This window comes from Chrysochloris asiatica, unplaced genomic scaffold (assembly GCF_000296735.1).
Source record: "Chrysochloris asiatica unplaced genomic scaffold, ChrAsi1.0 scaffold00081, whole genome shotgun sequence".
Lineage (NCBI taxonomy): Eukaryota > Metazoa > Chordata > Mammalia > Afrosoricida > Chrysochloridae > Chrysochloris > Chrysochloris asiatica.
The window spans coordinates 9482818-9493515 of record NW_006408599.1 but is presented as its reverse complement, the minus strand read 5'-3'; the positions used below and the strand labels follow the sequence as shown (position 1 = coordinate 9493515).

Below are 10698 nucleotides of genomic sequence, written 5' to 3'. Positions count from 1 at the left end.
GCGGCAGCAGCGGGAGGCGAGGGGCGCTGCCGAAGAGCCGAGTCCGCCGAGCCGGGCGCTCTATTTCAGCGGGCGCGGCGAGCAACTGCGCCTCCGGCTCGACCGCGAGCTGCCCCGGGACGCGTTCACGCTGCAAGTGTGGCTGCGAGCGGAGGGGGGCCAGAGGTCTCCGGCGGTGATCACAGGTAGGCAAAACGCCTCGGCGGGCGCTGCACCGTCCCCGCGATCTCAGGGGCGCGCGGGTACCTGGGCTCGGGTGACAGTATAGTCCGGGGCTTGCGGGTGTGTCTGTGCTAGAGCCGCCCCGCCAGAGGTGTGACGGCGCGGGGAAGGAGCTGCGGAACCTCACTTTGGCCCATCTGCTCAATGGGCGCACTCGGGAGGCTTCGCTGCTTTAGCTCCCCAGTGGAATGGGAGGGCGGAGCTTGGGGAGCGCTCATAGCAGCCCGGAGACCCTCAGTGGGAGCAAGTCATCGCAGGGGTCTCATGCACGCGAACCATTCTTCGGGATGGTCAGGCGGACTCCTTCCCTTGTGGGATGGAAGGGGGATGACCCAATTGGGATGCATGTTTTAAAAGTCTATGGGGACCTTTGATTTCTTTGGCTTTTTAATGGGGTGACCCTCCTTTAATTGGTCCTATTACCCTAAAAGCCCACAAGGACGATGTTGTTGTGATCTCCAGGACTTAGAAACCCGCGGAGTGCCCCAAAGTTGCTTTCTGCTTACTGCCTGCCTCTGGGTTCCACCCCCACTCCCCAATACATTCACGCCGACTGCGGTCCCAGGTTCTTGCTTATCACATGGGACTGGAGCGAGACGGTCCTAACGCACACCTCACCATCTTCCACCCCTAACTCTGCTGAGAAACGGGGCGCTTTTCTCATTTGGACTTTTATGAGCCTGTAATGAATTTGAGTTCTCCCTCCTTGCCCTCCCTCTCTCTCCCTTTTGCCTTTCCACAGCGAAGCCAATAGTGAAACCGGACACTTTGCGAGGGTTACAAACATTAGAAATATTCCAACATCCAATCGCCCCCCCCCTCCCGCCCCAGTGAATCTGTGGACTGGGGTGGGGGGCGGCGCTGAGGAGAGAAGGAAAGTTTTGCCTCTGACTGGGAGATTCCCTTCCTGCACAGTCTTGCCAGGTCTTGGGATGTCTTAAAGTGAGAGTAGGGGTTCCCCTTCACTAAAGCTAGGAAACATGTGGAGGCGTTTTGTGCTCCCATCCCCTTACACACTTTCTTAGAAGGGAAAACTCGGAACTTTTAGGCAAGTCTGATGCTTTCTGTGTTTCATTGACTTGGACGTTTCTCAAATGTTGCGCTAATACTAGCTATCCCATTTACATGAAATCCACTTTTGGGGATCAAAATGTTTCTACTGTGTAAGAATGTGATCCCCTCCGTATCTTCCTGCTACTGAACCCAGTGCAAAGGAGTGACTTTTCCCCGCGTTTGACGTCATCACATGATATTTTTCCTCTGCTCTCCCCCACCCCCAAGAAAGGGAAACTGAGCTCATTCCCTTTCAGTGCCCAAGTCCTAGTCGCGGAGACAAGGCTCTAATATGGAGCAGAGGGGAGTTTATTCATCATCATAATGACGATGGTGATGATCATTTAGCACTGTACGGTGTGTTTACTTCTTTGGACGCATAAAAAGCACAAAACTTGCTGCTTGGAAATGAAAAAAATTAAAATACTAGGTCAGATTTTTTTTGACCAGTGTTTACTTGTCTTGTCAGTAATTTAGAAGGCTTCCCTCCAGCGAGGTGACCCCAGGGTTGTATAGGTACCATCAATGAAAAGGTAACAAACACATTTTTTAAAATTATATAACACCTGGGGTTTCACAGGAGACCACTTTTTAAGTGTTGTGATTCAGAAAAGTAACCTCTCCATACACGTTCTATTGAGCAGGCATTCTCTCTCAAACACACAAAGATTGTTGCAGTAAAATACTTTAATTGGATGGGGGACATTAGGTTATTTTTCCTTATATAAAATGCCTGGCCCATTTTATGTGTGGAACTAACATTCCTCTCAAAAAGACAGAGAAAAAGAAAAAAGGCACTGCTGTCTTGTCGCACCAGAAAGCCCAGAGCTTTCCTCCGGAGGATTCTGGTGGAGTTTTTTTTTTTCCCCTTCCCCTCCCCTAATTGAGTACAAGACAGATTTGGCGGTGTGTAAACACCTGGCCCCGCGCCAGAAAAGACTCATTCTGCGCGTATCCTCTACACGGTACAGACTGTTGGACTAAAAAGAACCTGTTTCTCCTTGAATTAAAAAGCAAACAAACAGAGGTTCTTGGCAGAAGCACTTTTTCAGCTCCCTCCTTCGTGTAAGTTGGGGCTGGGTGAAGGAGGGCCGAGGTGGGCAGCGTGGCCGCGGTGCCAGGGTTCGTCCTCCCGCTGCGACCTCGGGCACCCAGTTTGCCGCCTGACCTCCGCTGGCTTCTTCTGGCTGGGCGTCGACACTTTCCTAGGAATCCCTGGTCACCTGTCTTGAGAGAGCATTCATCACTCAGCAGGGACCGCGCTGCTATTTCAGGCAGAGGGTTGCTGCCTTGCTATCACGCCAGGCTGCCTTACATCACTCTTTGCTGCGGGATTCAATTGGGTTTCGTAAAGGTCTAATTTTACGGTGCTGTTAACCGGGTCTGTCGTCTGGCAGAGGCAGGCCTTGCCGCTCCTGGTAGGCGGGCTATGTTTCCAGATCTGCCTGGGATGCTATTTCTGCCCTGGTTCAAACTTCACTGACACTAGCCTCAGACAGGTACTCAGAAAGGCAGAGGGAAGGAGTGAAGGAGCAGTTTGCTTCTGAAGCTCCAAAAACATTTATTTTATTTTATTTTTTCCAAAAGGGAAAAAGGAAAATAAATAAATAAAAAGAAAAGGCGAATGCAGACAAAAACAAAGTCAAAGTGAGAGAGTGTTTTTTTTTGTGCAGGATTCTCTAGAGGGCCCAGGGAGGACAGATTGAAGAATCTTGTCAGGCTACTGTGAAAAGGGTCCTAAGAGTCCTAATTCCCACTAGTGCCAAATGGGGGAACACACAGAGAGGAAGGGAGTGTGTGCTGGATGACACAGCTTATGGGTGGCAGGAACTAGGATTTAACCCTTGGCATCCTGACCTCCAGGTCTTACCCCCTACACGCTGAGAGAATTTGTCTCATAAACACCCTCACCTCTCACCCCACACAGACCCACCACCCAGGCACAGCCTTCATGCATGGCAATTTGAGTTCCCTTTCAAGTCACAGGGTTTCTGACACATCCCTTTGCTTTTGTTGCACACCAGGCAGGATTCAGGCCTTCCCCTAGCCCCCCACCCCCACTTCTCACCCCCACCTGCCCTCCCCACACACCTCCAGTTTGAAAGGAAGAAAAAAGAAAACCCAGTAGGTTCATTTTGCTCCATGGAGCAGAGGCCCTGAGCAGCAGTTAATCTTGTTAAAGTTTCTCCTGACCTGCTAGATAAGTGAAATGTGGACCCCACAAGTGCTGCCTTCCTCCCACCCCCATCCTGCTCCCCCTTCCCTCTGTGGTCCGGAATTCCTGCTCAGAAGGAGAAAGGGATTTACCTGAATCCCATCCAGCACCTCAGCTTGCTAGGTTCTTTTGTTTTAAATGTTGGACAGGATTGAGTGTGCTGGTTACTCACAAAAGAGTCTATTATTTCTTTCTCTTTTCTGGGTCCACAGACCTCCTACACTACCCAACTGCCCACCTCCCTCAAAAAAAAAAAAGGTCAAATGTCCCCAATTTCAGTGAAGGCTAGGCTTTAAGGCGTGTATGTCCTAACGCAATCTTTTCCCAACATGCTTAAGCACACCAGGGATCTTAATGTTACAATGGTTAGAACTCAGGTTATCTTAGTGTATATTCACCCTGCCACCTTACTGCTGTGTGAATTTGGGTGAGCTAGTTGACTCCTCTGAACTTTAGGTTGGTCATCTACAAGTGAAGGGTGCTTGGAAGGAGGAAATGAGGTCATACAGGGAATGTACTCATAACTGGTCTTTGGCTATAGTAAGTGCTCAACAAACTTGATTTTTATTACTAGCCACACTTTTCCATAGATCTCAGTCTTGGCTTTAAGGATTGAAGGTGTGATGCTGTGGGTTAATGCTCTGGACTGTAAAGTAGGATTGAACCACAAGGTTGGCAGTTCAGGCTCACCAGTTGTTTTTAGGAAACCCTATATGGGATCGCTGGAGTCCTGGTGTGGCTCTGTGGGTTTATGCGTCAGACTGCAAAGCCGTTTGAACTGCAAGGTTGGCGGTTCAAGCTCACCAGCTGCTCCTTGGAAACCCTTACAGGGTCCGCTATGGGTTGGAATCAACTCGACTCAATGGCACTTTACAACACCATATGGGATCCCTAGAGACAGAGTCAGTGCTCAGAGGGCACTTAACAACAACAACAACAACAACAACAACAACAACAACAAATGCAGGAAGGAAACAAACTCAGTGCCTTCCATGGACTTGCCCTGTTCCTGTACATTTCGCCCTCACAGTAATTCTGGAAAGCAGACATTATTGTTTCTACTTTGAAAATGAGGAAACTGGGTTTCAGAGAGCTGAAGTGACTTGATTCAGAGTTCCATAGATAGCGGGTAGGCAGAGTCTAGATGTAAACTGCAGTCCCAGATGTCTTCCTCTGTCAGCAGTCTTTTTGGAGAGAAGAAATTACTTCTGTTCTATTCTGTAGGCCTGCTATACCACGTGTGCCCATTGCCTTCTGCATCTCCATGTGCTGACTATATACCTACAGATTAAAGACTATATACCTACAGATTAAAGAGGGTAAGGACAGGGTATAAATCTCATGTGAAGCTCTGGATCTGATCTACCTGGTCTGTTTTTCTTTTCATATCAAATAATCCTTAAGTAGAAAGCAGCAAACAGACCAGGCTTGGAGTTTCTTTTTCACCAGTTATTTGCTATGTGATTGGAGTCAAGTCACTTCACTGAACTGTCGTGACTTGGTTTCTTTACCTGCAAAATGGTTATAATGATATAGGCTATTTAAATCAAATAAATGTGCAAAACATAACTAACATTGTACCCTCTCAAATTAGGGGTTTAGTCTATAGTCTAGTACATAACTGCCTACCCCTTTACCATTTTGCTAGCTTTGCTTACAGAAAGGAAAACCAGTTTGTGCATTATTAGGGCTTCCCCTTTTGAGCTGCTGAGGAATCTATCAAGAGTAAACAGTGCATCTTGGAAACCATGAAATCCCTTAAATCCCTCCTTTTACTTTGATATCTTCTCCCTTCACCCTCTGGGACTATCTCTTGGTAGTAAGAGCCAGAGGAGATCTTGAACCATTGGGAATAATAAATAAGAAAACTAGTTAGCACTGAGCAGGAGCACACACTCTCGGAACTGTAAGCCACAGAGTGGGCCCCCCGAATTCTCAGTCATCAGTCTACTGTCACATCCCTCTTGCTCCTTTCCTACATGTCTTCTGAACTCCTACTTCCCCCTGAATTGCCATTCACATGGATGAATGGGGATGGTTGAGGCTTGGAAGCATCACTCATGTTCTTCTTCACAGAGGACAGCAAACTTAAGACCAGGTGTTTTGATGCTCAGCAGTGAGGACCAAGTCCAATGAGCCCTGACATGGACTTGACAGTTGTCTAGCTCAACAGAGACACTGAAGACCAAGGTCACAGAGGGGCAACTAATTAAACTATATTCATAGAATGTCACCTCTGAAAGAGGATAGGAGGACCATTTGGTTCAGTAGCTCCCATCCTTGTTACACCTGGAATCACCCCTGACTCTGACACTGATACTATTGGTGTAGGTGCGTCTAGACACAGGTGTTTTTCAGTCTTCTCAGATGTGTTGAAGGACAGCCAGTGGGGGGAACCACTGATCCAGTTTTTCTCTCTCCCTGCTCTATAGGTAAGGAAACTAAAGTCCAAATGAACAGCTGGTTAGTGGCTGAGCCTTTAGAAAAATTAGCTATCACAACTATGAGAAGCCATATACCAGCAAAGACCCCTCTTCCATCCTCAGTTTTCTGCTCACCCCAAGTTCCTGAGACACCTGATATTCCATCTTCCCCAGCCATTCCTGGCTGTCTGGTCACATCCTCTTCTTCTGATGTCTCCTTTAAAGTTAGAACATCCTTGCAGGGCTCATGCATTGAGTTCTGTGCACCTGATCCGTGAGTGCATGTCTCCAAGTGTTTGGGAAGGGACCCTCTCTAAGCAAGAGTAAGGGGTCTGGAAAGGGGAAGCTCAACTCTAAAACATTCACCACTTTGCCCTGGGCTAGGCCTGCAGAAAGGTGAGTGTCCCTTACTTACCATTTCAAACAACAAAAACTGCTGATCAGAGGCATCCCAGATGGTGAAAAGAGGAAGGTGCCAGGTACCCCAGGTACAAGGATCCCTTTTACAGGCAGCTTAGTGCTATACCTAAGAAGTCCTGGAAACCCTGGTGAAGCAACAGCTAAGTATTCAGAGGCTACCAAAATGTTGACACTTCAAACCGACCCAATGGCTCTATGGGAAAAACACCTAGTGATCTGCTTCCATAAAGATTACATACAGCCTGTGCTGTCACATGGGTTCGCTGTGAGTCATAACGGACTCCCCAGCATTTATCAGCACTAGTACGCACCCGAGCACCATGCTGTGTCTACCTATGATTAAGGGAGCAGGGATGCAGAAGGCCGCCATCACTTCCTCACCTGCTGCTCCTTTACTGGAGTTGAACTCCCTTTGCTTTACTTTCTTCCTTCTAACTACACTGGGAGTCCTTGTCATTCCTTCATGCTGCTACTGCAAACAGTCAGTTGTGATTCTGACAAGGGCAATTGAGAACTGACTGTGAGCCTGTTTGAAAACCTGAAACTGGAATCAGAAGGTCTGAGTTCAAGTCCTGGCTTGGACTCTTTTGAGTCAGGTGACTTGGAGACTGACTTACCACCAGGCTTCAGGGGAGAAGGTTTGGGTGTGGTTGCCTGAGGACCACAACGAGACAATAGCAACCAAAGATCTTGGCTGAGTTCAGAGCTCAGTGCAATTGTCAACAGTGGGAGGAGGAGTCAGAAAGTGCAGGATGTGAGGAATTTGTACAACCAAGGTCATTCCTGGAAAGGTGCCTTTATTATCCTCGTTCACACTGCAAAATGATAGTGATCAACTTAGCAAACCTTTTCATAGCTCTGACCTCACTAGAGTCTTTTGATATCCGGACTTCACAGGTCTGCCGAGTGGGAATGCAATCTGATTCCTCCCACTTACCTGTTGTGTGACCTTGGCAGCATCTTGCTCTTTTCTGGTTTGAGCTTTCTCAGCGTATAAAATGAGCGTGGAAAGTAGAATGTTGTTGCTGTTAAATACTGTCAAGTTGGTTCCAACTCATAGCGACCCTGTATAGGTTTTCCTAGGAGTGGCTGGAGAGTTTGCAGTTGAGTGCTTATCCTACAGCACCACACTTTCAAATTATGCCTCACAGTATTAAGGAGCCCCTGGAGAGACGTGGAAGGACCAAATTCTGCCCCCTCTTCCCACAACCATATTCCTTTTACCTTATTCTGCTTAAAATATGGAATTCCACAAGATTGCATTTGAAGGGACATACAGATTCCTCAGTTAACAAAGTTTTTGTAGGGATGTGGACTCATCTTTAGGAATTATTGTTGATTTTGTGAGGCATGATAATGGTATTAGTATATATTCTTTACAATGCCTACCTTGAATGCATATTGACACATTTGTGGGCAAAATGACGTTATGCCTATTTCTTTTATTTGTTGTTTAAAGTGCTCCAGGAAAAAAATAATAAAGCAAGGTGTGTGTGTGTGAAGTGGCCGGGGTGGGGGTGGAGGGTCCTAAATGAAGCAATATTGACACATGATAAGTGTTGAAACCAGATGATGAAAATGTGGGGCTTCAGTACATATTTCTCTTTACTTTTGTGAGTGATTGAAGATTTCGGTAATAAGAAGTTACAAGAAAACCCCAGGAGGAGGTGACATCTCAGGTACCTTCGTGTACTGTGAGATGCTGAGTTTCCAATAACAACCAAGGCTTCAGAGAGTTACGCACCTTCCCAGGGTCACACAGGGATTCGTTGGAAGAGTCAAATTTGGTCTGAAATTCAGACCGTGCACACTTGGAAACTCAAGTCCAAATTCCCATCCAGGGAGAATGGAAAGGAAAGGAAAGCAGGGAATCATAGAAGGGACATATGGAAGGGAGAAATGGTAACGTGCTGAGCAATAAAGTTTGAATGAGGAAATTCTTCACCTTTTGGGACTGTGATATGGAAAGTCCCTAGGTGGTATAAATGGCTAATGTCCTCCCCTGCTAACTGAAAGGTTATAAGTTGGAGTTCACCCAGAAGTAGCTTAGAGAGAAGGCCCTAGCCATCTACTTCTGAAAAAGCAGCCATTGGAAACCCTATGGAACTTAGTTCCACTCAGACACTCATGGTGAGAATCAATTTATTCGCAACTGTTTTTTGTTTGTTTGTTTTTATGGGACTGCTACACATTGCCAAATGTTTCATATCCTTGGCCCTATACACCAGAATCTTGTAGGGTCCACCGGTCATTTTGACAATCCAAAACACCTCCCCAACACACACACACAGACACACACACCATTTCCACATATCTCTATTTCTCCTTTTTTTCTGTTTCTTTGTTTTCTTCCATTTCCAACTGTCTAAGGAGCTTTCTAGAACCCTATACATATGAGGACAACCTGCAGTTGCCTGCTCCTAAAGACAGTTGACAATATTAGGAAAGGAGTGTGGGTTTGCTTATGAACTGTTTTGCAGTAGTGAATTTTAGGACTAATGAGTCAGGCTGCTTAGCCTTGCTTTCTGGATTACTTGTGTGTGACCTTGGGCAAGTTAACTTACTATCTCCAAGTTTCACTTTTCTCACCGGTAATATGGGGATAATCCTAACTCCTACTTTACAGGTTCTTTTATAGATTGACAAAGTTTAGTAGTAGAATTAAGACCATGGGAAAACATTAATTAATGTTGGTATTATATGTGTCCAGTCTTCACCACACATAATTTTTAATTATCTCAATGACTGTATGAGTTCCACATGCTTAGGTCCTTTGGCAAAGCCAGGACTGGACTTTCCCTCCTGAACTGCTTGGGAAGGATTTATTGCTGTCTTATTAACATAAAACTCAAATGAAAGACAAAAGAACTCCCCTCAACCTATTGTTTCATATTATAAAAGCAATGAATTCTCATTGTAGAAATTCTAAGAAACAAGGGTTGAAGTAATGTTTGTGCATTCAACAAGTGTTTCTTGAGCTCCTGCCATGTGTCAGGTACAGTTTTAGACCTGGCTACACAGCAATTAATAGAAAAGAAGACTATTCCTGCCCATATTCCGGGGGGGGGGGGCAGAAATAAAGATAGATTATGAATGAATAAGTATGTATCTCATAATCTTAGGTAACTGTGTATGAAGGAAAATAGAGAAGGGAGTCTGAGGGGTGCTCAGAGGAGGAAGCGTTGTAGGAGGAGTAAGATTTCAAAAGGTGCTCAGAGGAGGCTTTGATGTGAGGTGGCATTTCAGAGAAGACCTAAGAGCTGTAGACTCTGTGGTGATCCGTGAGACAAGTTCTCCAGAGACAGAGCAGCAAATGTTGAGACTCTAAATTGGAAACATGCTGGCTATGTTTGAGAAACAGCAAGGACACAAGTGTGGCTGAAGCCAAGTGAGTAAGGGAGAAGGCAGTAGGATTGATACCAGAAAGGACCTGGAGGTGGGTGCTGCACAGGGCAAATTATTGAGAGCCTTGAGCCCTGGTTCAAATGCTTGGCTGCTAACTAAAAGGTCTGCGGTTTGAAACAACCAGCTCCTCTGCAGGAGAGAGATGTGCAGTCTGCTCTCATAAAGACTGCAGCCTTGGGAACCCGATGGGACAGTTCTACTTTATACTGTAATGTTGCTGTGTTCTGGATTCCACTCAATGACAGTGGGCTTTGGTGTTTGGGATGGTTTGAGCTACAATTGTTTTTACTACTTTAAACAGATATCTTTGATCAAGAATTGTGTTATTGACCAAATCCATTAACCATACCCTCTCTCAGAACTGGAGGATGAATGGATATTCACAGGGAATGCTGGAAATAGGATTTCTGCTCACAGAAGGGGTCTGGACGACTGACCATCCCAATCCATGTCTAACATTGGATCTTAAATCCTTAAAGCCTCATTGATCGGTGTTGCTCAAGAAGTTAGTATGTATATACACATATACTTACAGAGAACTAGTTCATAATATCTACTCAGAAAGAAAATATCTATGGAATGTGGAAAAGCTATGGTGTGTACATAAAGGAAAAGCAGTGCTCTGTGATGTCAGTTCTAGACCAGTCCTGTCATTAGTTTGCTATGTGAGTTTGGACAAATCACTTTCTCTCTTGAACCCATCCTTGGCTGAATAGTGGGTTGGGGAGGGTTTTGTCTGCTTTTGACTTAGAGACCTTTACTGCAGATGTACTTTAGGATTTTCTAATCCTATCATAAATGTCCTAAAACAAACTTATGAAGTTGGCAACCGTTCCAGTTTACTTCATAGTTTTGGTTCACTTTCCTCCACTAGGTGGTGCCTGTGTTTGTCACCCTCAGGGGCCAAGTGCCCACAGACTTTCGACTTCTTTCCCCAGCAACATTCATTCTCAGGAAAGA

At 45.9% G+C, this 10698-nt stretch overlaps 1 protein-coding gene across 1 annotated transcript in view; it reads left to right on the top strand.

Annotated features, from left to right (window-relative positions):
- The first annotated feature begins 6 nt into the window (after positions 1-6).
- PAPPA (pregnancy-associated plasma protein A, pappalysin 1) overlaps positions 7-10698 on the top strand; it is a 302780-nt gene continuing 292088 nt past the window's right edge. The window contains exon 1 of the mRNA XM_006865683.1: positions 7-185. The gene's annotated coding sequence lies outside the window, so the exon portion shown is untranslated. The remainder of the gene's footprint in view (positions 186-10698) is intronic.